General features: G+C 36.2%; 1 protein-coding gene across 14 annotated transcripts in view; it reads left to right on the forward strand.

The window, feature by feature from the left end:
* Positions 1–27,528, forward strand: part of PTPRD (protein tyrosine phosphatase, receptor type D) — a 2,180,605-nt gene that overhangs the window by 1,657,382 nt on the left and 495,695 nt on the right. Inside the window, exon 1 of one of the 14 annotated variants that reach the window (XM_021074319.1) lies at positions 6,577–8,568. The exons of the other annotated variants lie outside the window; for them this stretch is intronic. The gene's annotated coding sequence lies outside the window, so the exon portion shown is untranslated. Of the gene's footprint in view, positions 1–6,576; positions 8,569–27,528 lie in introns of those variants that run through there. 14 annotated transcript variants of the gene reach the window in all.

A 27,528-nucleotide genomic window follows, 5' to 3' on the forward strand; every position in this document is an offset into this window, starting at 1 on the left:
TCACATAATGGACATGGTCTATTCAATAACGTTAGCTTGTATGTTGGTATTCTGCTATCTTTAGCTATTTGCTATAAATTATTGCTACTTGATTTAAAATCAAGACTCGTTGGATATGCGTGTTTGGTTTAATTTGCCCCCTGTGCACTGTGTTGTGTTTGTGGTATAATTACTACAGATGCTGGAACTACCTTTTCTTCTCCAACACATTTTTAGAAGTCTGTAGACATTAGTATGCCCTAGTACACTGTTTATCTCAGAAAGCTTTTAAAGCAAAAGTTAGAAATGATTTTACCTAAAATGTACAAAGAGAGCATTTTGCTCAAAAATCAAAAATGTATTAAGAGATTCCTGATGATATTTGATGTGAAAATGTGAAATTGCAGTCTGGGGGAAGACATGTTTAGAAAAGCAGTTAATTGAAATACTGAAGCAACAGAATTGCCTTTTTTTTTTTTTTATGGTAATACATCTTAGAAAGCGCCTTAGCTCTTTGCCCAGTGCAGCTGTCCTTCCATGAAAGATCAGGTTTCAAGAGCAATGATGGATGGTGGGTGCCTGTAGCCAGTTGTGGGGTTTGCTCTGAGGTCAAATGTATTGATGGAGGATAGGAATTTACTGCCTTCTGTCTCTCCCTAAGATTCGCCAGTACAATTTCACAGAGAAAAATTAGACTAGACACATCAAATGTGGTCTGGTATTCCATTATAGGCCAAAAGACATTTGTTTTCAAAGTTTAAAATAATTTTTTCCTCCAGCCCCCACCGCCCCTTCCTACTGCTCCAGCCAACCAGAGGAACACATAGAACAGAACCATGTGCTAATGATTTCTTACTGCACAGGTAGACCCCTGACTCCCACAGATATGTATTTGAACTTCTTCTAACAGTAACTTAGTCGAGATATTGTTAAAAGATTTTAAGAGAGAAAATACATCTACTACTTTACTACTTTTGACTTTTCTGGCTGAACTAATTCAGTATGTGATTTTTATTTTGTTTTATTTTCTTTATTTTGCTTCTTAGGGCCGAACTTGCAACACACGGAAGTTCCCAGGCTAGGAGTCATAGTATGTGATTTTAAGATACATGTTTTATATCTTAATTTATTTATAAATTATAGCTTATATCTTAATTTGAATGGAGTATCTAGCTAAAAGTTAATAATAGTAATCTATTGGAAATGTTTTAAGTATTCTAAATCCACTTACTTGCTAAGTAATGATTTTCACTTTTTTTTTTGGGTGGTGATGGGGGGTAAGGAATTATGTAGTGTTTACTAGAGGAATACATTTTGGAGAGCTGCTTCTGTTGGAAATATTCTATGGACAGAAGTTCTCCGAGTTCCTTCTTTGACTATTACTTTCTTCAACATTCTTTCCCCTTCATTTGATGTTTTGAGATGTCTCTATCTCAATTCTAAACCCTTATTGTTTTACCTAAGGCCCCCTTCTGTTCACTGTCTACACTCTCAAGTGGGATATTCCTATCTGCTTCTTCTAGGAGCAATGATTTCTACATAGAAGACCCTGAAATTTTCATACTTCTCTCTGGTGTTCCAGATCTGCATTTTTTAAATCTGCTTGTTAGATGGTTGAGAAATAGAAGGCTCTCCTTTATCCCACATTCTTCATTTTATAAACCTAAAATATAATCTTTCATCCATACTTAGGTCTACTTATTTTGCCTTGGTACCTCATTTTCTCCTTTCTCTTTTTCAGTTCTTCCTGCACACTTTTGCTTTCTGAAATGCAAACCTTTTCACCTCTGCAGACTCAAGTGCTGCCTTGTCAGCACAGCAGTCAGAGGCCTTTTCAGTCTCATCCTAACTTGTGTGTCCAGCCTCCCCTCTCAGAGTAGCCCCAGTGGAGTTACATACAGCATCAGAGTCCCCACCCTCAGGGAGAAGACTCTGCCCTCAGGAACCTCTTTGGTTCTACCAATAATGTTCTTGGACTCCCCGTTGTCTCCTTGCCAGCTGTCCGAACTTGCATCCATTGAAAGCCTCCTAATTATTCTCTCATTTTCTAATTCTCAACTCAAGAACTATATGCCCTTTTTTTTTAATTTAGTTGCAATCACGAATGTGAACACTAATTGTTCAATTGAAACCTCTCATGATTTTCAGGACTTTGAGATAGGTGAAAAACAAATTTCTTTTAATTTTCTTGATATTAGAAGTATAGCAGTCATGGTTGATGTGTAAAGCCTCAATAGTGATGGTTGCTAAAATTTACTGAGTGCTTACTCTTTGCCAGGCATTCAGTATCATGTTTAATCTCTAAAACACTAGGTAAGACATGTGCTTTTATTATCACCAGTATATTCGAGAGAGAGAGGTTAAGTATTTGCCTAAGTTTGCATAGCTAGATATAGTAAATATGGAACTTAAAGCCAAGATTTTAAGTAAATGGTCCCAACTTTTACCCACTCCATTCTTAACCACTCAGTATATTCTTGTGTCTGACATGAATTTTTAAAACATTTATTTTGTGTGTACCAGGTAGGTATACCCAATGACATGGTTTCATGACCCAAATTCAGGAAGAATCTTACACATTTTGTAGATTTTTCCCACTATCGTTTTTGAAAAGTCTCTTCTATTCCTTTCTCTGCTTGGGACTGGAGGCATTGAATTTTATTTATTTATTTATTTATTTATTTGACTTAAGCAGTTTGGTTTGGATTGAATGCCTTTTTTTTTTGAAAGTTGCTTTTCAGCTCTAAAATTACATGCTTTCAGGCCAGTGACACAACTGTCTGAGCTTTGGGGTCAGTCCTGGAGCAGAAGTGGTTAACTAAAATATTTCCACCAAGAACATGTTTTAAAAATCACAAAGGCTGGCATTTTCATAGCTGCCCAATAGGTAAGGAATCAAAAGAATTTTTACAAAGAGAAATATAGATCCAACAGAGATATCTGAAGAGCAGCCTCCCATCAGAGAAATGAAATTATGCCAAGCAACTGATATTTTATTTTTTGGCAGCCTGTCCTCCACAATTGTATCTGGGAAATTTTGTCAATACAATGTCTTCTAAAATACTCTTATTTTCACTGCTCACCTCTTAATTTCCTGATCAATAACAGATGATTTGATAAGTTTTTTTTTCCATTTAACCCATTTTATAAAATGTTAGATGTATTCTTTTTTGTAAGGGCTCAGAAACCTATTTCTGATTAATTATGGTCTTATAAATAATACAAGACAGGATGTTAAATTTGTTTGATGACCTAGAAAATTATCTTTTCTCTGACAACAAGCACCCTGAAGTTTTAAATCAGATATGGCATATAAAATAAAGTTACATGGAAAATGGATTTGGTCTTTGATGGCTCTTCCAGTATGTCAACAATTAAATCTTCTTTGCCCAGGTTTCTAGAATGGTTTTCACAGGCATATAGTGTCCTGTTTTGCCATATTGTCTTGTGAGTTAATCTGTAAACATCACCTGCTTGGAGCCTGGAGCTATGTGTGCTACCTTCTTGGGTAGTGGTTGGTGAGGATTCTTCCATACTTAGGTTCTTAATAAATGTTCTTTGATGATAATAATTATAAATTAAGTATGACAAGTACAATAAATATTGTTATGCCTATTCAGCTATTTAAGAAATGATTGGCTAAGTGTATTTGAATTGAATCTGATTTTCACTCTTGTCTAGACTCTACCTGATTTTGTTTCCAAAATACCCCTAGGAAATATATAATTTCAATCTTGATTTTAAATTTATCATTTAAAATCTGTTTTCTCCAAATAATCTCTTGTTTTTACAAGTATACCAAAGTAAATATTAATTTTCTTTCAACCAAGTTATCCACTGCCTTGTATTGTATTAGCTGGCATCTGTTGGCAAGGCCCTTATCATCTTTTGCCTGGATTGCAGCCTCTCTGTGTTTAGTTGGGAATTCTGTATAGTTGCTTGGGTGTACTGTAGCCAGCATGATCATGAAGAAACTGATTATGTCATCCTTCTCCTTCAAATATTCCATTAGCTCTCCATTCCCATGAGTGTAAAGCTTGAAAAACTTAGCAAAAGTCACCTGGCCTTCGATGTCATTCTCCCTACCTTGTCTCTTGGTACTTCGCTATTCTCTATTCATTTTTTGTTTACCTTCCCCCACTGCAACATACATACATTCCAGCTGTGCTAAAATATTTCCTGTTTCCCTGATGTACTACTTTGACCCTTCTGTGTGCAGTTCTGAGCATGCTTTCTGGCTTTCCTACAAATTCCTTTCCCTTTTTTGCCTGACTCCCTACTTCCTTCAGGTCTTACCTTAGCTGACAACTTTTCTAGGAAGTCTTCCTATCCTTCCAAGCCTGGATACCCTTCCTTTATACACTAAAATAGACTCAAAGTTTATATATAGTGTCTATCATAGTGCACTGTAATTGCTTATTACAATGATTCATTACAAATTCTTCAAAGCTAAGAGCCAAGTCTTTTCCCCAGTGGTATCTCTGCCACCTAACCCATGGTAATATTGGTACACTGTTGTTGAGTAATCCCTCAGCAAGTCAACGTCCCCAGAAAAATCAGAGGTCGATTAGTTCATGGTCCATGTCTTACAACCTATATGTTTAATATTTAATTCTACAGTTTATGACAGCACTGTCCGTTGCTCTTGAGTAATTAATTTTATTTTACTTAAGTTCTTCTTACCTAGCTTCCTACCAAACCAAGACAAAGCCAAATCTGTGTATACTGTGTGTATCTACTCATATGCCACCAGACAAGACAAATCTGCCTTTACATCTGGCTGTGGTTGGAATTCCCAGCTGCACTTAATTCTGACACATGGTCATTATTGAACCAAAAGCCATCGCCTGGCATGATTATAGCTCGTATTTGTTTTCGTTTTAAGGGGCCTCATCAAGGCTGCCAAATGTACAACAGGTGCCTTAGTTTTATACTTGCCAATCTGTTGTTATTCAAATGACCGCCTTAACAGAGACTAATGGTATCTAATAAAATTGATCTCAGTTCTGGCAAGCCAGGCTTACAGGAGCATGAGTGCTAGAAACTGCAGTGTGGAAATATGCTGGTGCTGCCTGTGCCTGGTAAAGCATACATTTTTTAGAAGGTGACATATGTCTCACACATAGGCCCCTTGTTTATGTTGTGCCATGGAAATTTTCCACAGCCTGGTATTATTTGCACACTAGGATTTGCAGCATCTAATCTTATTTTAGATGGACTCCCTGGGTGGCATGGGGACAGGACTAGCTGTGCCAGCTTATCGATGAATGGCTGTGCCATGTCTGTAAGGCATAGCCAAGCAGTCTTTTTATGCCAAACAACTAGCATGTCTGACTGTATTTCCTGTCGTCAGAAATTTGCCTCACTGATTTCATGAGGATCTGTAAAGATGTCAGTATTAACAAAGATAGCTGGAAGAGGAGTGTGGCAATTTGCAAATAGGAGCTAATGTTTGGACACTTGCATTCAAACTGTGTAATGTTTCTATGTTTTTTTTTTTTTCCATGCTTCATAGGAAGCTGGTCTAAGGAAACCTTTGTCACCAAAGGAGGTGACTTCTTGACAACTGGCCATCAGAACTCAAAAGTCTAAGTGATGATAAATGTTAAAACCAGGTCTCACAGGGATAAGATATTGCACTTTTTTTTCCTTCAAGGATCTTAGAGACCTCATTTTATTCACTCACTTGCCCGCTCTCCCTTTTATGCATTTATTCTTTAAAGCATTGTACATTAATCTTTGCTAAATGCAGGGCACAGTGGGACTGTAAGGATGAGCCAAACACTGCCAAGTACAATTTGCACTGACAAATAGGCAGAGATCTGGAATCTTATGATTTTGGAAAAAGTCATGCTACTATAATGTCAATTTCTAATTGGAGAGCCTTATGTTGTCATGTGGAAGAGCTACTCAAATTCCACCATGATAGGAAAGCTTGCAGATTTCACTAAATAATCACTACTACAGTAAGAGACGCTGGTTCGAGCCTTAACTGCCACACTTCACTTGGCTCCACAGTTAATTGAGCTCATCTAATTTCCTGTGACCTAGCATATAGAATAGTTCTCAGGTTAGGATTTGGCTATTATTGGACCATCTTTTTGTATTATTTATACCATCCTACTTGAAAAAGGATTTGCGGCAGCTATTAAATCATATGCTTCATTATCCTTAATAAATCACCTTGGTAGAGCAGACAATGGATTATTGTACAGATGGTTACTTTCTATGAAAAAAATTTTAAAAATATGCATCTTCTTAGCCTCATTCTGAATGATGTTTTATTTCAAGACATTTAAAAATGATAGAGGTCCTTAAGGAGTATATCAAGCTTGTCATTTAGTGACTCTTCTTCAGACTGAAAAAAAAGGATACTAAGTAAAAGAAATATAAATGTGAAGAAAAGTTTTGTTTTTGTTTTTTTGCTTTTTAGGGCCGCACCCGTGACATATGGAGGTACCCAGGCTAGGGATCTAATCGGAGCTACAGCTGTCGGCCTACACCACAGCCATAGCAACATGGGAATCTGCAACTTACACCACAGCTTATGGCAATGCCAGATCCTTAACCCATTGAGCGAGGCCAGAGATCTAACTTGCAATCTCATGATTCCTAGTCAGATTTGTTTCTGCTGTGGCACGGCTGGAACGCCAGAACAGTTTTTAATAAATGTTTTTAAGAGACCTGGTACCATTTCTGATTGTGTAAGTTTTTCAAAATAGTTTTTATCATTTAGAAGAAAAGATGTACAATAATGTAGTAGGATTTTATAGTAGTATTGATTTTGCAACTAGAATTGTGAAAAATAATGAAATAAGCAAATAGATAAAAGCTTGCATCCACAGGCCTACATGAACATGGTAAAGGGCAAATAAATTATCTTTTAGATATAATTTTTTTTTTAATGGCCACACCTGCAACATGTAGAAGTTCCTGGGGCAGGGACTGAATCCAAGTCACAGCTGAGACCTATCCCATATCTACAGTAATGCTTCATCCTTTAACTCAGTGGGCCAAGCTCACTCACCTTTGCAGTTGGGTTCTTAACTGATTGTGCCATACTGGGAACTTCTCTTTTAGATATTTTAAGCATAGGGCTCTTTTTCCTTTTTGGATTATTTAGGTACCACAGTCACAAATTACACTATGTTTCCATATCTCTCAATGAGAACTGAATACATTTGTCTCTGTCAAATGGACCACACTGGCCTCTTTGCCATAGGGATAACCATTTCTCAGTGAGTGAGTGGGAAATCTTCCAAAGGTGCTAGAAAGGGCAGTCTTCATGTTGAGAATTCACTATCTGAGCTAGCCTTTCTACCTTGGTCTTCAGAACCCAAGTCCATTCCTTTTTGTATTTAACACTGTCCCTGTCATAACTGCCAGAAGTGGGGTTCTGTCTGATGCAGGAGGTCTCAGTGGATGGCAGGTTTCACATCAGATAGTAACTACTTTGATGAGGAATCTACTGCTTTTTCTCAAAGAACACTCAGAGGAAGAACAAGAGACAGATATTTATTCTTTTTTTTTTTTTTTGCCATAAGAAACGGAGTCTCTGTATTACTTAAATAATTAAGTATAATTATAAACTCAGTTGTACTAGCTATGTTTTCAGTGGTCAGTTGTCACATGTGACTAGTGGCTGTCATATATAATGGCACAGGCATAGAACAGTTTTGTTGTTGCACAAAGGTAGATTGGACAACACTGGTCTCCTTGATTGTCCTAAGACATCACTTGTAATTTTCAAGGTTACACATGTAGTAAAGACAGAGTATTTACATGCTGCGGATACCCATTGCTCATGCTAGGAAAGAATCTACCTGTCAGATGTTAAGTGAAAGAATCCGTGTCTCACAAATTCATCCTCGAGGAAAATGAATTGATAGCTGATTCTGTGCTTTTTGTCTACTGACAAATTTGTGGACTCTTTGATTTTTACCTGCCTAATGTGGAGAACTACTCTTCTATGAAGGTCAAATATGGAAAGAAATTGACTTCTGTCGGTTCCACAACCTCTCCTCTCAGATTTCTTCAGTGAGTCTTTTCTGTAGTTTTCCAAGTGATTTTTGTCTGTCTGCAGCCATTTTCACTGCAGAGCTATACGCAAAGGTTAAGGAGTAGTGGGAAAAGGACTTAGGATGGGGATCATGAAATTAACATCCAAGCAGGTTGCTCTGGGAGTGAGTGGGGATGCTTCAGTGAGACAACTTGGTGTAGACTAAGCTGTCCTCAGCAAATCCATAAGTCTGATGTCTTCAAGCTTCAAATGCAGAGCAGAGCAAATGTGCGTCTTTGTTAAGGTGGAGGGACTGAGCAGGAGGATGGCCTGAAGGAAATCTTGGGCATGCAAAAACATTACCTAGCCTCCTCTTGCTATCTTTCACACTGTCCTTTGCTTTATTATAGAGCTTTGGAATTTTGTCAGGGATCAAGCCAATCCAGTGTCTTGTGTAATTAGCGCTGGCAAGCACACCCAGAACAACCTGTTAGAAGTCATTGAGAAAAATGTGCCAGCTGTGAGGACCTCCAGACTCGCACTTGACGGTCTGGTGGGGAAGAGAGGCAGAGTAATAAAGGCAAAACTAAGTAAGTATTTTAACTGCCCCTCTCCTATCCTCTCCTCACCCTCCCTTCCACAGAGGGAAGGGTTCAAGGCTCAACTTCATGTTTCTGTAGCGCTGTAATTGAACAGTTAGCACCAGGAGGAGAGAGAAAAGCTAAAGGACTTTGTAACAGTTCCTGGAAACAGAGCCCTGCTTTCTTCTAACTGGCTTTTGGACACACGACCTGAGGTCATTGTTCCCAAATGCCATTCTCTTTTCCTTTTACTTCATAAGTCTCTATCTGCTCCGTGGGGAGAACCATTGGGTCTCTTGTTTTTAGTTGTAGCATTTGCATTTTACGGGTAGTTTTTTTTTGTTTGTTTGTTTATTTTCCATTGTGACTATGTTTGTATCAAGAAAATGCTTTGTTTTAAATATGCTTTAAAAAGTATCTAATGTTGGTTAGGTGTAGGTTTTTTTTGTTTGTTTGTTTGATTTTTAATCAAATTGATATTTCCTCAGAACAATGGACTATATCTCTCACCCCCTATGCCAAAAAAGTGTTTTAATTAAAAAGGTAAAGCTTGTTTTTATTTCTGTTATGATAGATTATTATTTAAAAATTTTTTCCTTACCAAAGAAGATTCATGACAAGGGTAGAAGTGTTTATGTTCATGGCATTCTCAACCCTCTGTAACAAAGTGAAAAAATGTAAGGCTACTTTGAACTAATTAATCCACTGGAGCCTGGGGATACTCACCTCTTGCAAAGTGTCATTTTTTAAGTCTTGGCTTTTTATTGCAATTATATGTACCATCCATATCAGTAACCGAGGTGAAAATCAGGGTCTTCTTGTAATTACAGATCTAAATCTTGATCATTGCAGGAATATTATCATAGAGCAGGAGCTATATAAAACAGCCACCTGTTCTTGTCCCAGAAAGATTTAATAATAGTCCATCTCCTTAGCCTACCACACTGTAGTCATGGGTTGTGGTGTTCTAGGTGATAAAGTAGAACTTGAATTTGTTGTTATGGAAAGGATGCTGAGAATTCTCAGTCCAGGTGACATGGTGATCCTTACACGATACTGATCCTTGTTGATAAAAGTCTCTCGTACATATTTTTTCATGCACTGTGGAAGATGCAATATTGGATCCAGTATGGTACTGTAGTTAATTGATGTAATTGGTGCCAAAGGGTTGCTAAGTCCATTAAAGGGACAATTTATCATTTTCAATTGTTTAATTATCTGAAAAAAATTAAGGAGGGGCATGGCCAGTTTTTAGAAATATATGGCTTATGTATTAGTATTTTAAATGAATGTCATTATAGGCCTACCCAGCTAAATACTGAGCTCCAGTGGTAGCTCACCATCTGAGTAGAGACTAGAAAAGCACAGAAATGTCAAATTTTATACCTAGGTATGTCTGACAAGTGGTACAGTAAGAATAGCTTTTCTTACTCTTTTCTTGAGTTACAGTGAAGTGATTTGAAAGAAAGCATGAACCATAAGTAATTTTTTTTAATGTTCTGCTCTCATACAATGGTCAGGTAAGACTGTTTCCACCTTCCTATACCCTAAATGGTTTACACATATTTTAAAGTCAGAAGAGTAGTATCACCTCAATATAGATAATTCAGAAATAGAAAAAAATGCCATTAATAATCCTTTCACCAAAAAACACCCCACTGTTGTGACTTGAGAAAATTTTCTGGTCCTCTATACTATGTGGTGAGTTTTTGATTCAGTACTTTGTCAGTTATCACTTTAGCATAAATATATATACATATATATTTTTTCTATCTTGCCTCTTCATGACAATCATCGTAATGGCTTCCCAATATTTCATGGACTAGATGTGTCAATTTTTGTATTGTTAGACACTGCTTTTTGTTTTTTTCCTCATTTCTATCAGTATTCCAAATACAAAGTTTTGAGGAACATTTTAATTGGATTAGCTTTATCTATATTTTGTATTATTTCTCTTAGTATTTGTACATAGAAGTGGCATCATTACGTCAAAAGACATGAACATGTTTCTGTTTTTTGAAACTTATCACCAAACTGTGTTCCAGAAAGGATGTATTTGCTGATAATGCTGCCAGTCATGATATAGGATAACAGTTGCTTTTCCCCTTGGTCAGTTTAAAAAATGTCATCTAGATTTTGTTGATTTAACAGGCAAAACATTGCCTCATTATTGTTTTAATATGAATTTCTTTAATTACTGAAGTGATACTTTCTCCCTAATGTTTGTTTGCAAGTAATTATTCCTATTATATGAATTGTCTCTACATTTCCTTTGTCTAAGGATTTTTTATTCATTAGTTCAGTTTGTTGCTCTGAATGCTTCTCCCTTATGTTTTTCTTATAGATTTTTGTTAAATGAACTTTACCCGCAAATTTTGAAATGAACTTTAGTTTACTCTCAAATTTTGAGTTAGAAACCAAGAAGCCTTAAGTCAGATTTTCACATAACATCATGGGACTTAACATTCTGAGAAGTGGGCACATTATGATTTAATTGTAGTCAAATGCCTAATTATAGTTTGAAATATCTCATTTCTCTTTATAATCTCAATAAAACAAGCAAGCAAATGAACAAAACTACTTTTTTTTACATGGGTCAGTCTTGTTTCATTTTCAGTTTAGATGCTAGATAATCTTCTACAAAGGAGATGCCTCTTTTGATCTAAAATTCCATTTTCATGTTTCCAGAATCTCATTTCAGTTAATTTTATAGTGAGAAGAAAGATGACATATGCCTGCGTATGCCTCAGTGTCACATGTCTTTTCTTTCTATATCCTGTTTTTTAAAACATGTTTTTATTAAAGTTCTGACTTTAGGGTCTGCATTTACTTTAATAATTATGTAGAAAAAAAGAAACATTTAAAATTAATTTTTATAGTTTTATAAGGACTGCTTTTGATTATATACGTGGTACATATCAGTTATATAAATATCCTACCATTAAAAACCTTTTTATTTTTAACTAGAGGAAAACAATCCAAGAGGAGTATGGGTTTTCAGTGATTAACTAATAACTTTGGTCTTTTCGAGATGTGCCAAGGCTCCATTTCTTTGTGAAATAGAGCATATCTTGTAGTTTGTTTTGTCAGGGTTCTATCAAACTATCAAAACATTCAAGTTCTGCATTTTGAGCAGTATTTACGCCTGAATTAACTCACAAGTTTCAAGGTCACCAACTTTGATTATGTTTATTATTATTTACCAATTTAGCCTTCTCTTAATTTATACAATAGCAGCCCATAAAACCAAAACCCTAGGAAATGAGAAATGGTGTTTGGACAGTGTCATTTTGAAATTTATTCTTACATTCAATAGACAAATATTTACTGAGTTCCTACTGTGTCCAAGACATGGATCTAGTTACTAGGGATGTAGCAGACATCAACAAAAACAAGATTATTTTCTCAGGGCACTTTCATTCCAGTAGGGAGGTAGTCAGTAAACAGACAATGGTGTGTAAAATAAATGAGGTTATGATAAATACTATGAAGAAAACAACCTTGGCAGGGGAAGGAGACGTAAAGTGACCACGTGGAGGGGGGGTGAGGTGGGATCAGGGCCGCTGTAAGGGGGGGGTTGTCTGAGAAGGTGACTTTCTGGGAAAGAAGGGTTCAGCAGGGAGATCAGTGAGGGCAGGACCCTGAGGCAGGCTTGTGCTGGGATGGAATTCCTCAGCTCTTTTGAAAAGCAAATTTTATTCTTAGCTCTACTTGTAGAGGCTTAGTTCTAGATTTATCCCATTCCAGTGCCCTCCTGCCCCAGTGCAGGGCCAGATCCCTCTGTGCTCTCTGATTTCATCCCTGTTCCAGCTGGTGCAGGATGCTGGGTGGTGACTAACTGGGCAGAAGGGCTGGGGCCGTGCAGTCCCTTCACTCCAGCCCATGCTCTAGCTCTTCTTTGCTCTCTGAATCTGATGCTCTGAGGCCCAGTTGAATATTTCCCTAGATCACTGCCTTTCCTGATTTACTAACTTTAACCTGGGGGTCCTTTCCAGAACTAGATTTTATCTGTGTGGCCTTTTCCAGGCAGTTGGATTCCTCAGTTCAGTCATGCCTACCCCCACCACCTCAGGCAAAAACACTGGTCACGCAATGCGTAGTTTGCTTTGAATAACCCCACATAAATTCAAGAGTTACTCACAAAGTTAACTGCTGTAAAGCAATTCTGTGTTCACTTTCTTTTCTGCCTTTATTTCATGTAGCAAAAATATCGGAGAAATAAAAGGTTTCAGTATCTTAACCAAAGCCATAAGGCCCCAAAGGCATGTTTGTTAGAAATCTGCATCTTTGCATGTCTTAGCTGATTGTGTCTTCTCTGCATGGACTGGAGTTTAAATTCCTGCTGTGTAACCACTTTGATTCTCAGTTTCCTTATCTCTAAAATAGGAATGGTAGGTGCACCTACCTATCTCATAGTAGGGCTATAAACTTTAAATGAGATAATGTATTTAAAGAGTAATATGCCTGGTACATGGGATATTTAATAAATAAAGCCATTTTTATTAGTATTGATGCTACTACAGTTATTACCTTTGCCATTATTCTATTCTGTATAAAAACTTGAGAGATTAGATTTATGAAAGAGTAGTTATTAATTTGACAAAATATTTTTTGTAATTACTGAATTTCTTATATATTTATATATATGAGAATTAAGTCCTATCATGAGAATTACTAAATTTTCACATTTTGTATGGTATGTAAAATATATACTGAATTATTTTCCATTTAACTTTATAATATATATATATATATTTTTTTTTTGGCTTTTTGCTATTTCTTGGGCCGCTCCTGCGGCATATGGAGGTTCCCAGGCTAGGGGTCCAATCGGAGCTGTAGCCACCGGCCTACGCCAGAGCCACAGCAACGTGGGATCTGAGCCGCGTCTGCAACCTACACCACAGCTCACGGCAACACCGGATCCTTAACCCGATGAGCAAGGGCAGGGACCGAACCCGCAACCTCATGGTTCCTAGTCGGATTCGTTAACCGCTGCGCCACGTCGGGAACTCCTAACTTTATAATATTTTTAACAACTATATAATATGAATCGTACCCCTGTTGTTATGATGGCTTCATCCCTCTAATAATGGCAATCATATAACATCCTGGAACATTTAAAAAAAAAAAAACAAAACATTTTTTTTCTCCAGGTTTTTTTTTAAAATCAATTGGTGTATAACATTGTATAAGTTTAAGGGGTATAACTTGTTCATTTGATAAATGTATATATTGCAGTGTGATTTTCACCACAACATACCCCTCCATCTTGTTGCATAATTACCATTTCCTTATTGTGCTGAGAACAGTTAAAATCTACTCTTTTAGCAACATTCAAGTATATGATAGAGCATCATCAGCAGTAATTATCATGCTTATACCCTGAAACTTTTTATGAGATCTAGAGGGGAGTGACAATTCTTATGTTAACACCTACTAAGGTGATAAATGAAAACATTGAAATAGTGAAATGCTATCATTCACAATATATATCTCCAACTTACCTGACATAGTTCTTTCCCCATGTTTCTGCCTGTCACTTATTGTATATCAGGCTTATATAGATCAGAAGTAGCTATGCTCAGACATGCTGCAGAAATTTCAAAGGTCACATGCTCAAATCAATGTTAATCACCTCTTGAGAAACTAAGGGGTAGTGAATACTGACCACTGAGATTAATTCTTTAACAAGGTCTGTTTGTGTAATTAAGTCAGAAGAGAAAAACTGTAAACTTCGTATCTCGACCTTTGAACCTTGGGGAGGGTTTTGTTTTGTTTGCTTTTTCTCTCCATAAGCTGTGTGGCTGTGGCCTCCAGATGAACTGGAAATGTTACCTCTATTGTTAAGATTTTGGGGCCCACAGAGCAAATATCAAGTCAATTGTAATACTGATTTGTTTTTTTCCTTGTGCAAAATAAGAATAGGAAAGAAAATGTCTTTTATGTTATTCAGCTCTCTGGATAATGAACAGTGGATATTAAATTTATGAGAGCTCTAATGTGAAGTGAAGGGTTGCATTTCTTTTCATTTAAGATATTATTTTCTTTTCTTTGGGGGGTATGCGTGGTTACTCAGTTCACAGAAAAAAAAAACCCGAAGCCTCAGTCAATCTGGAAAAGAAATAGAGATAACTCCAATTTAGAGAAATATTAAATATCCAGCCTCCTTCAGACATGATTAGTTTTACAGTTGAAAGATTTCATATTTAAAGTAATCCTCTTTGTGAAGTCTTGTGATCCTGCAATGTGACCATAAACTTAATCAAAATCACTTTGTTAACACAACACACATAGTAGATGCAAATACTGGTTAATTTTCTGTTTCACATAACTTGAAGTGTATTGTGGTCCTGTTCAGTCAGGCATTTCTGAAATGTTGTGTGGCTGTTTTGGTAATCGCCATAATTGACTTTCTTTCTTCCTTGTGATTCACGGCCTATTTTCCCCATAATTTTCAAATTGTGGAGTGTTTTTGCTGAAAAACACTTTTTTTTTTTTTTAATGATTCTACTTTCATGACTTCAAAAATCCTTGGCTATCCACCATTAGGTTTTGCTGTATCTTGCAGGACTTTTCTCAAATCAATTCTCCAGGAGGGTAAATTAAAGTCAGACCACAAGTGTTGGGGATTACTAGATAAATGCACAGAATTTTACAGAATATTTTAATTGCAGGGTCCTTAAATACATTTAGGCACTATCTTAGTAATCATTGGGTATATGTATATTTTAATATTTTTTAAAATTATCAGTTACTATTTGCTTTCAGTGCGCATTTAACTCTCAGAAGATTGCAAATACTTTTCATTATTGCCTTTTATCTGTCATGCTGTTGAAATGATTTACCGAGCACTACTCAAGTAGGCGATGGATACGAGTAAATTACAACTTGTACCCATTTCCAGCTGTCAAAAAAGCGCTAAAGGAAAAATAGACTATGGCCTTTGTAAAACATTGTGATTTGGAAAGCAATTTTTTTCCAAATTAGTATATGTAAATGGTTTCAGCTATGTGAAACTACCTCTGAGTTTTTGCAGTGTTTTCACTATAGTTGACTCATAAAAGTAATTTGGTGTTGAGATGAATAGCAAAGTATTTTCAGAATGATCAAATTTCATCATTCTAACTATGGATGAAAAAGGAGTATCTTGTGTTAACTGTTTTTGTTTTAGCTTTTGGAGGTGATGTGTCTGATTCAGAAGGACTGAGTTTCCATTTTTAGGGAATTTAGTGTAAGAAAGTTTAGCAAACTTTGCTATTACTTACTCTGTGACTTCTCTGCTTATCTGAAATGACTAGCTTTAGAGGTTTTCTTTTTAATTGTATGTGGACTTTATACTCTGAAGTCCAGTCTCTGAACATCTTTATGTAACATACTCCTAAGGCAATTTCATAAAAGTCTTTTGGAGGCAAGCCAAGTGCACTTTAATACAAAATAAGCAAGGTTGTATGTATGTATGTATAACCAACTCTGAGTTAAACATTGCCCAACATTCTCCTAGGATTCCGTAGGTAGATTCAACAAAGATAGTGATCAGAAAGGAGAACATCTGGAGTAAGTGTAGGATTCAAGTCATAAAAAATTTGAAGGTGAGTCTTTAACAGAAACTGTTACCTGCCTCTGCTTCATACTCTTGATGATCCAACAAAAACAAAACCATTTTCTTTTTTAAGTGACTAATGGTCTAAGTCTGGCCTTACCTGGATTGAGATATATTCACACAGTTTAAAGGGCAGATTCTGTAGACCTCCATTGATCAAGGAAGAGGTTCATCAGATTTCAGGGAGCTGTGTACACATGCCTGTGTGTCATACTTGAGCACTCAAGCTCCTCAAAATGCTGCTTCCCTCAGGGGCATTGGTATAGGTGGAGCCTCTGTGCCTACTTTCGGTTATGTCATCCCACTCCTCTAGCTTTGTTGGGAACACTGTGTACTGTGGATGAACATGGAGGGCCTATTAATATAATTGGGAATACTGGCAACTTTGTCACAGAACCATTTTCTTTTCAGCTTTGTAGCAATGCAGTGCAGGACAGGAATGCCCTTCTAAAAGGTGATGGTAACTTGGCTTAAAGGATGTGAACTGTGTCCACAAAACAGGTCCCATGCTTATAAAAATGTATTTCTTTACAAAACCTAATTTCAGACACCAAGAAAACTTATTTTGGGTAGCCTTACATCTTGTTTGTGGGATGTGAGTAGAAAATATGCTGAAGTGATTTCCATAGATCGATATTGATTAGATGGGTGTTTTTCAGTATTTAGGAAGTTATTACAGAAAAAAGTCTACTTCCCTTCACCCTCCTAACCCTTTGTCCACTCTTCTGTGGGGTAATGAATATATATTTCCTTAGTTACAATGACTCTTTAGCAAAATGATTATCAAAGTGAAAAGGGGTCATCATGTCATTGAAATACACTGTCAACATTTTCTTCACAATTTAATGTTATTTCATCCTCCTCTGCACCTTTTAAATTTTTCTCTGGAAACAAAATGTTGAACCTCAAATAGCATAGGTTTGATATGAAAGAATTGGATAATTATCCAGTTCAAGTCAATTTAATCTCACCTAATTGAGTCCTATCTATGTTCTAGGTTTGTTGTGAGGATTAATTAAAATAACATATCCAAAGCACTTAGCCACTACTTGGCATACAGTAAAGCATTAAATAAATATTACTTTTACAATCATTACCTGCAGACATTGCTTCTAGAGCTGATTTTGTCACTGTCAAGCCCTGTAAACCCTAGTAAAACAATTGAGCTTCCCAGGCCTCAGTCTTCTTACTTGCAAAGTGTGGGGGCTGAAGTCAGTGCTCTCAAATGTACTTTCTAAACCCACAGATTTTTGAAGTGCAATCCTGCTATGGAGCTAAACTGTCAATATTCTTCAGGAAAATTAATTCTTCTTGTTAAAAATAGGGGTTTTTACAAAAAATACTTCTATTACTTGCTGATTAATTTTTATTAAGACATCACACATAATTGATCGATTAAAAAGAATTACTACTTGTTGGAGATAGAAAGTAACATCATACTCCCTAGTGGGATTAAGGAATTTCTTAAGCAATAATTTCAGCACTATGGGTGTCCTTTCCTGAATTAGGGATAGGTTTGTGGATATTCTCACATGTGAAAGGCTGTTTGCACGGTCCTCCCCTTCCCATTCCCCCTTGGCTGTGCATCCCAGCAGCCAGAGTCTGGAAAGAACATGCTAGAACATGCCATCTGGTGATCAGGGTGGGCACTCTGCTGCTTCACCATGACCTTTCTCTCTTCTCCCTGGAGGGGCTGAAGGAGTGTTGAGGGGGCCTTAGTCCTCACTTTTCTTCTTGGTCTCAGAGCTCCTAATTGTGCTTCAAGCACCTTCTCATATGCCCAGAATGCAATCATTTTAGCCCATATGTTGCTTTCTATTCTTATTTAACTCCTGTTTCTTAATATCAAGATTCCCCTACCCCACTTTCCCCCTCCCAGGACTCTCTTGAAAGTGCCTAAAAGTCTCTTTCAGAATCTCCATAAAGTTGTCCTTATATCTTTTCATCCTTTGATTTTTCTCTCTTGAGTCTTACAGTTTAAAATAATTTTTTTGAACTTATACTAGAGATATTTATTGAAAGGAAACACAACAAAGTGGTTATAATCTGGGCTCTGGAACCAAAGCACCTGAGCCTTTACCTCAGCTCTGCCTCATGTAAGCTGTAAGTTAAGCTGTAAGTGCTTGGGCAGGTCTTTTAATGTGTTTTTCTCATTTTCTTATCTATAGAATGAGGACAATAATAGTATCTTACTCTGTAAGGTCGTTTAAAATGTTAAAGAATTTATACATATATATAGACACACACAGTGACTAGACCAGTCCTTGATTACAAAATAGTAAGGACTCAACAAACTCAAGCTTTTGTATTTAATTTTAAAATTTTGTCTAAAAATTTATACAGTAAATGTCTTCTGGAAGGGCAGTTGTCTCAGTTACATTGTAATAACATTCTATAGAATTAACTACTGTCTACAATCTATGAAGAGATTTCATACAAGTAATATTTGATTTTCTTAGTAATTTTTAATGGCATTCATGTTATTCCCATTTTATAGATTAGAAAAGTGAAGATCAGGGAGGATCAATGTCCTACTGAAGACTGTGGCTAGCAGCAAACTGGGCTTTTGTCCTTGATCATCTACCTCCAGAGTTGTTTCATGTTAAAACACATTATTTCTAGGGGAAAACATTTACAGTTGTGCTCATTCTCATCTCAGTAATTGGGCTTTCAGGATGTTGACACCCTGTCAGATGTTGGCCATCTGCCAGTGGGCATGTCAGGCACAAAAGTATAGTTCACCAAGAAACTGCAACCCAGTGAGATGCATGTTAGGATAAGGCATCTCCAGGACTTATAACAAATTTCACAAATGTCCCTCTGGCCATTTAAAAAATCCACAATGGAAAACTCCTTGCCAAAAAAAAAAAAAAAAAAAAAAGGCAGTGAACTACTGATAAGTGTATAAAATGTATAGATCTTAAAAACAAAGCAGACCCAAAGGAGTACAGGCTGTAAGATTATCTTTATGTGAAGTTTAAAACAGGTAAAATAATCTGTAGTGACAAAAAGCCTGGCAGTGGTTGCCTTGGCTGAGGGGGAAAGAGAGTTTGGGGGAGGGAAGGCTGTCTGGATAAGGACATGAGCAAGGTTTCTAGAGTAATGGAAACGTACATCTTGGAAAGGAAGTGGGTTACATGGTCATACACGTTTGGGACAATTTGTCTAATTATACTTAAGATTTCTATGTTTCACTATATGAATCTTACTTTAAAAAAAAACCAAGAAGATAATTTATGTGATTAATTGAAATGTTAGTGGTAATTATTTCTTCAACTTGGTAATCTTTCAACAGTAAATGTAAAGTGGGCGCATAGGACATATGGCATTGCAAGTATAGCATGATAGAGTCTTTCTAAGAATATTTGTTTTTCTTGCAAGTACCACATTATATGGAACACCCTTGCCCACATATACTCTGAAAAGGAAAGCACCCTGAGTTATTTTAAAATGATAACAAACTTAACATGTCTTGAGTTTCTTGAGTTTAGTTGGGAGTAGTATTTCAGAAATGTTTTGTGGCTTATTTCATTGTATCTTCTTGCAACAGTTAAAGATTTGCAGTGAACCCACCTAACATGGCCTTATGTTTTAGTTTTTAATGTTTTTAGAAATGCATATACTTATAAATCAAATGTACTTCAATAAAATTTATAAAAAGAGTGAATAGACAATAATAGCCTCAGTTACCTTATCACTTTTGACATTTTTTTCTGCAACCTTCTTAGAAACTCTTAACCAGTTCTTTAGCAATTCTGTGTATTTCCCCAGGAACTTTGGTTTTTGTTCTATATACTACTGACATACTCATGTTTAAACACAATTCTTTAAATAATCAGCAGTTTCAAAGAATAAGTCTTTTGAAGATGGAAATGATTCTTTCCATATATAAGCCCTGTGTATTTCATAATCATTGCATCAAGTTCAACATCTGTGGATTATGTAAACAATAGACTTTCATAGGATTTGCTTCTTTTGTAGATAATGGACTTACTGGCAAAATAGATCAAACAGTGCCCAACACATTGTTGAATATCTTTTTGTTATCTTCTTATTATTTTGAGGATGGTGATAAGTGCTAATAAAATGTACTTTGGGATATTATCCTAATAATTATGAAAATGTAGATTTTCCAAAAATGATACTCTTCCACCTAATTTCAGGCCTATTATTTTAAATGGAGCTTATTCAAGTTCATTTAGTTATGGCTTAATTGGATTAGATCCACGTTTAGTTTAATTCAAAAATTTTAATAACCTCTAGTGAATAAGAGTACATTTTTGGGTAAAGGGACTGTGATAAATATCCTGTAGGTTAAAGGCATACTCTGTTTTGAAATGTAAATGATGAATTTATTTACATTGCAAAGTCTGGGGGGGGGGGTGAATTTGGTTATGTTTTGTGACCCAAAGCTAAAATTCCTTGAATACCAAATAGATTGGTGGGTTGAGTCCTTTATTCCTTCACGGTAGAGGTAGAGCTTGCTGGGCTTTGGAATTTGAAGTATAAAATAGAAAACGTCCTGAACCCCTATGAGCTTAGTTTATTAAAGGAGATAGATAGAAGAACAGATTATAGCAATTTAGTGTGATTATGTTTTAATAGAAGTACGGTGAACCTATAGAAGAGGGAAGTAACTCTACCCTGAGAGTGTGTGTGTGTATTCATGGAGTGGAGATCACAGAATTGGATCCAAGGAGAGAACAGAAATCTGCCACTTTTAAAAGGGGAGAAAGAATATTCTAGGCACAAAGAGCTGCATTTGTTAAGGAGGCATGTTCCTTGGATAACCTGCAAGACTTTTAAAGGCATGGAAGGAGCAGGAGTATGGAGTTGCAGAGTCAGGAGAGGTAGTAAGGGACCAGATCATGAGAGGCTTTAATTTTAATATTTATGGAATACCTTCTATGTATCAGGCACCATGCTCAGCACCAAACATTTACTGAGGAGCAAAGCGGATACCATCTTTGCCATTGGGGGACATATCAGCAGTGTATATCAGCATATCAGCAGTATATTAGCAAGGGGAGAGTGAAATCATGGATGAACGTGCAATTATAAACTGGTTAAGGACTATGACAAGTAAAACAAAAAGGTCTTGCCTGCCCTCTGAGAGGCAATGTATGAGCTGAGCTGAAGGATAAGAAGTAATAAGCTGGATATGGGTAGTGAGTATCAATGTGTATAAAGAACAAGAGACCAGAAATAGCTATTTGATGAACTGAAAGGAGACCAACAGAGCTGGAGGGTGATAGACTTGTAGAGGGGAAAACTGATGAAGATTGAAGAGAGCTGGTCAGGAGGCCTGGTGGCTCAGGATCTGTGGGCCTTGGTAAGGAGAATGGACTTCATTTAAGGCAACGTGGGTAACCGTGGGAAGATTGTAGATAGAGGAGTGACACATTGAATCTTTGTTTTAAAAAGATTACTCTAGCTGCTGTGTAAAGAATATATTGGAAGGTAGAAGAGTGGACATAGGAAAGCTATTTGGGAAGCTGTTGTAGGCAATCAGATGAGAGATGATGGTGCCAATTGAGATGGGATTTCTAATGAATTAGGTTAGGGACTGTTGGGGGAACAGAGAGAAACAGGCTTTTGTCTTGAAACAGTGTCATTTTCCAAGAAGGGGAAAGCTGGCAAATGAACATGGTGGGAAATGGGGGAATCATTTTGGAAACCTCAGGTTTGAGGTCCCCATGAAACACCTAAAGAGAGAGGGGGACTGCATATTACATGAGTCTGTAGATCAAAGGTACAGTTTCCACAGAGATAAAGTTTTGAAAATCATTGGAACATAAAGCTGGGTGGGAAGGGATAAAATCACTCAGGGATGTCAAGGTGGGAAGGAAGGTCAGCTGAGCATTTAGAAATCAGGCAAAGGAGACAAAAGTTGTAAGGGGCCTGAGAAAGAGCAGCCTGGATGGTAGTAAAAAAACTAGGACAGTGTGGCACTGTAGACTACCAAGAAAGAAGAGGGTTTCGAGGAGGCTGAGGGAAGTAGGCTGTTACATTTAGCAGGATGGAAACAACACTGAGTGTTAAAAATCTTACTGGGGCATATTTATTTGTTCTTTCTCCTGCTGTAGATGGGGAAGTGTTGAAGGATTTCATGCAGAGGACAGATCTGACCAGAAATGTATTTTGGAAAGATCGTAATGTGGGCTGTGTGAACATTGGATTTAGTTTAGAGAGGCAGAAATCTGTTCATCCTTCCTCTCTCTAACCTGTTAAATTGCCTTATCTTAATATAAAAGACCGCAGCACATGTAGTGGTTTTGGGAGATGGGCACACTTTGGAGTTTAATGGAACTAGATTCAAGTTTTCTTCCATTGTCAATTACAAGAACGTGGGCAAATTGTGTAACCTCAGTCAGCTTTTGTTTCCTTATGTGATTTGGGGGATAAAATGTAATAACCCCCACAGAGTTATGAGGATTAATGTATAGTATGAATAAGTCCTCAATAATATCACCTATTATCATTGAATCTGCATTTGTAAGCAAATTTGTGCCTTTTATAATAATTTTATCTCAGCAAATCATTGTATTTCATCCTTCCCTTCGGATAGTATTTTAACTTTAGCCTTCAATAAGCCTGTCCTTAACCTTCCACCCAAGGTAAAAATGCAGCAATTCTACTCTCTCTGGGAGAATTTCTAAATTTAGTGCCTAGCTGTGCACAATTTAAAGTTCACTCTCGCCCTTAGAACACATGGTTATATTGGTGCACACTTTAACATGTTATTTCCATTTTTTATAGCCTTTTATTTCCCTGTGTTTGCTTTTTTAGCAGTTAGGGTGCTAGAACCCTTGGTAGCACAGGCATTCCCAGGGCATGGATAAATGTTTCAAGGGCAAAGTCAAAGAGAACCGATGTCTTAAATCATTGAGGAAATTGGCAATGGCACTATACTTGGTATAGAATACAAAACACAAGAGGGGTGTAGCCGCTTGTGAATTCAAGGAATAATGGAAGCTGGAAAATGCTTACTAATAATCAAAACAAAAACATGACAAACTTCTCCATTTTTACAGTGACTTTCATGTTTACCCAAGTAGTGGCAACCAGTCCCGCAACTACATGTGATCACATATTTAGAGACTCTTGCCTTGTTCCCAACTTTGTTTTCTTAGGAGATTGAAAGAAATATAGCATGTGTTTGAGAATGTTATTTATATGTACAGTAATTTGTCACATAATGTGTTAGTGATTTTTCTATAATAATGAGTCATTATTTTGCAAAAGAAATGTATTTTATTGTTAAATTGATAAGTACATTTATTTTTCAGTACTCTATAAAATAGCCCAATGTAGTGATTTTTGAATATCTAGTACATCTGTAAGGAAACAGTTTTATTAATGAGACGATAGCAAAGATGTAAACTATCAAAATAGGAGTAGTCTGAGAGCTTTCCTTTATAATGACATATTCATAATTGGTATTTAATTTTATTTATTAAAACAATAATGCCAGAAACTAAAATACCTTACTTAAGATTAATCTATCAGAGCTACTTACAACACAGCACAACAACGGGAGAAAAAATTATATATACATGTATGTGTAACTGGGTCCCCATGCTGTACAGCGGAAAAAAAAAGTATGTTGGGGGATATAACAATAAAAAATAAATTAAAAAAAAAGAAAAAAAGATTAATCTATCATTTGAAATTGATTTCAGACTTAATTCAGATAACATCTTATTTGCCATAGGACTAATTATAAGTAGATAAGTAACATAAAATAGTAGCTTGGGTTGTGACCCCAAGTAGAAAGATACCAGTTACCAAATTCAAAACCCAAACTGAGAGACAGATTTTCAAAATAAATATTGAGAAGTCACTTTAGGGGCGGGACCTTAATGAGAGAATTCAGGAAGACTAGTGTTTTCTTTCTTTCTTTTTAAAAAAAGTATTCCTTTTAAGTAAGTCCAAAGTATCCTTATAAATTATTTTTGAATATAAACACATATATACACATATCTTCACAGTTTTATTTTAATGATGCAGGATAATTTCTAACAGTCTTTACTCAAATTTATGTATATTTGGCATTTTGGCTGTGATTTTTAAAGAGTACTGTTCTTAACTTGTAGAAGTCTCATTTACACCATTGATATGTATAGCCTCTAGTTTTTCTTTCTCTTTTTTTTTTTTTTTTTTGGTTTTATTGAAGTCTAGTTGGTTGACAATTTTCCATGAGCCTTTCATGGATCCAGAGACACATATAATGATGCCTCTGTATCTTTGGAGGTTTAACTCTAGGACTCCCACACATACCTTGGATGCTTAGGTCCTTTGTATAAAATACCATAGTATTTGCATATAACCTATGCATATCCTCCTGTACACTTTAAATCATCACTAGATTACTTATAATTTCTAATACAGTGTGTATGCTATGTAAATAATTGCCAGCACCTAGCAAATTCATTCAAGTCTTGCTTTTTGGAACTTTCTGGAATTTAAAAAAAAAAATGTTATTATTGATTTAAGATTTTAAAATTCCATATAATCAATGGCACAGCTTCATCAAGCTATGGTGAAGGAAAATACCCTTTAATAAAAAATCTGTATTGCTTCTCCATCTATTCTGCTTGTCTTAAAAATGCTAGATGGTAAGCACTAGGATTTTTTCCTATGTAAGTTATACTTGTAAACCATATATCTTTGAAACACATATTTGTATTTGCAAATAAATGATCATAAAATACTCAGCAAGATGCAAGAATTCTCTTGTGGGTTCCCTAGAAGATGGGAAAGAATCCATTTTTTAAAAGGGCAAGTACCACCAGGTAAGTTAGTTTTTCTTTTTCTATTGTTCCAGAATGAGAACCTTCAAGAGGCTTTTATTTATTTCAAAAGATTGAACTTGACTAATTTAAAATGTTAGTATGGAAAGGGTACATATTTCTGTAATTTTTAAAAGGATTTGTGCCTCTCACCTGTATCTAATAAGGTAAATACAGTGTTAATTTAGTTGTTATACTTTCCATATGAGTTTGCTAACAGAACTTGACATAAAAGCCTTTGTGAAGATGCTTGATTGATTTGGTTACCATGGCAACACAGATGAATGGAAGAATGATTTCCTTTAGGAACCTTTCCTAAATGCTGTTTTGTACCCTATAACAATATCGCTTGTCTTGCTATCCCTTGTGAGGAGGTGAGAAAAGATCACTTTGAGGGTCAACATAGTGTCTTGTGTTTATAGATGATCCTCAGTCATCAAAAAACTGCTTGGCTCATCTTACTCTTCTGATAGCTGAACCAGTCCTGTTCTTTAATATACTGTGATAATAGGCGTCTCGAACAGACCTTTATGTCTCGGAATACACAAAGGAAAAACTGCGTCTAGACTCAAATATCATATTCTCTTAAGCACAGTTCCTAAAGCTCATGTCTTTTATGGATTTTTAATTCCCCACTTATCTTTGTTTGAAATTCTGCAATGTATCAATAATATGTCCTGTGAGTGATGTTTCTGTTTTGAGGAGACAAAAGGATTTAACCAACAAATAGATCAGCAGGGGCTTCATTTAAAATCCTTTAGTGGTGGTTTGGTGTTCTGGAATTACTGTAAACCCTAAGGCTTACATTTGATATTTCCTTTGTTATGGAGTGAATGTCTGCTCCATTAGCACAGCAATTGTGTACAAAAATGCATGGAATCAGTCAAGTACCACCATAGGGTGTTTTCCAGTGGTTAAAACAGGCTAATGGTTATTACGCTTGTACATTCAATAATAACAGCAGTGAGGCCTATTATAACTATTTTTCTAATCAGCCACATGTTTGTAATTTCTCATTTTCACCCCTTGGGTTTAGGTCCTTGGAATTAGATACTCTGAAACAGACTTAAAGGTTTTTAACTAAAGAATTGTATCAGTAGTGTTGTTGCTAGTAATACAGTGATTTAAAAGTTGCTTCAGGAATAGTTTTGTGCAGGGAGTGAGGGAAAAAGTAACAGAACTTTTTCATATACTGATATGAACATTTTAAACATTGTAATATATAATTTCAAACAAAATTGGCATGATTGGTAATAAAATTCATATACAATAATGAGGCGATGATATTAGAGTTACTGATGTGTTTTGAAGAGTAAATGTTAGAACTCAGGTTTTTACAATGACTTCTGGATAGTCATCTTCAATTTCTAAACTGATCCTTTTATCTGAGTTGTCTGATATGCCCCTGGCAGTTAAGCTATTGGGAAAGAACAGATCACATTTGTCTAACTCACCTCAGATATTTACTATTGTGTATTTTGGATTGTGTGGATTATCTTGGAAAACATATGTTTCAGTAGCATGTCACTCTCTGTGATTAAAGGTAAGCCAGTTAAGTTTCTAACAGTAGAAGCAGCAGAAAACATGGTTTGAAGATCAAGAAACAAATTATATCAGATGTAGCATTTTCATAGGAGCAGTTTACTCTCTATCCCTTCTTTCCATATTGCTCTATCACTTCTCCTTCCCTCAAGAAAAATAAAGAAAACATTGAAAGAAAAGCCAAATTCTATAAAACTAATGTCACCTTTAAATGTGGCATGTGACAATTCCCATATACCACCAGAATTGGAGCCACAAGAAAGCTGAGACAAATTCAGCCATATTTGCGAACAGAATTTATTGAGTAAGAAGTGGTAGTTTCAGAAAAAAAATTATGCGTTTGCTCCAAGTTAATGTCTACCTAAATGAATGCGCTTTCCAGAAAACTGTATAGATGCTCATACAAACAAAACTTTAAATTCGATTTTGGGATCCCCCCACCCCCGCACAAGATGAAGAATTTTTCTTCAAACTTGTCTTTAGTATTTTGATACCTCAGTGTATTCTCTGATTAGTTGCATGTGCTGTGTATACATGCATGTGTCTGTATTTGGACACGTTCCTCAGTTAAGAACTTCTCTTCTTAACCTTTATTATTTATGATTACTTGGACCACCATGTGCTCAGTGCCACAGTTGGTTTTGTGTCCTTCAAACCCATTCCCTCATCTTTTCCCTATCCTGGAATGTCTGTCTTCTGTTTTTACTCACAGTTTGCTGTCATCTAGAGTTTACTCACCAGGTATTTCTTTTCTTTCCTTTTTTTATATATATAACATTATTTTTTATTTTTTCCATTATAGCTGGTTTACAGTGTTCTGTCAGTTTTCTTTTTTCTTTTTTTTGTCTTTTTGAGGGACGCACCCATGACATAGGGAGGTTCCAGTCTAGGGGTCTAATTGGAGCTGTAGCTACCAGCCTATACCTCAGCCATAGCAATGCCAGATCTGAGCTTCATCTGCGACCTACACCACAGTTCATGGCAACGCTGAATCCTGAACCCACTGAGTGAAGCCAGGGATCGAACCCGCAACCT

The sequence above is a fragment of the Sus scrofa genome, chromosome 1 (assembly GCF_000003025.6).
Source record: "Sus scrofa isolate TJ Tabasco breed Duroc chromosome 1, Sscrofa11.1, whole genome shotgun sequence".
In the NCBI taxonomy this organism is placed as follows: Eukaryota; Metazoa; Chordata; class Mammalia; order Artiodactyla; family Suidae; genus Sus; species Sus scrofa.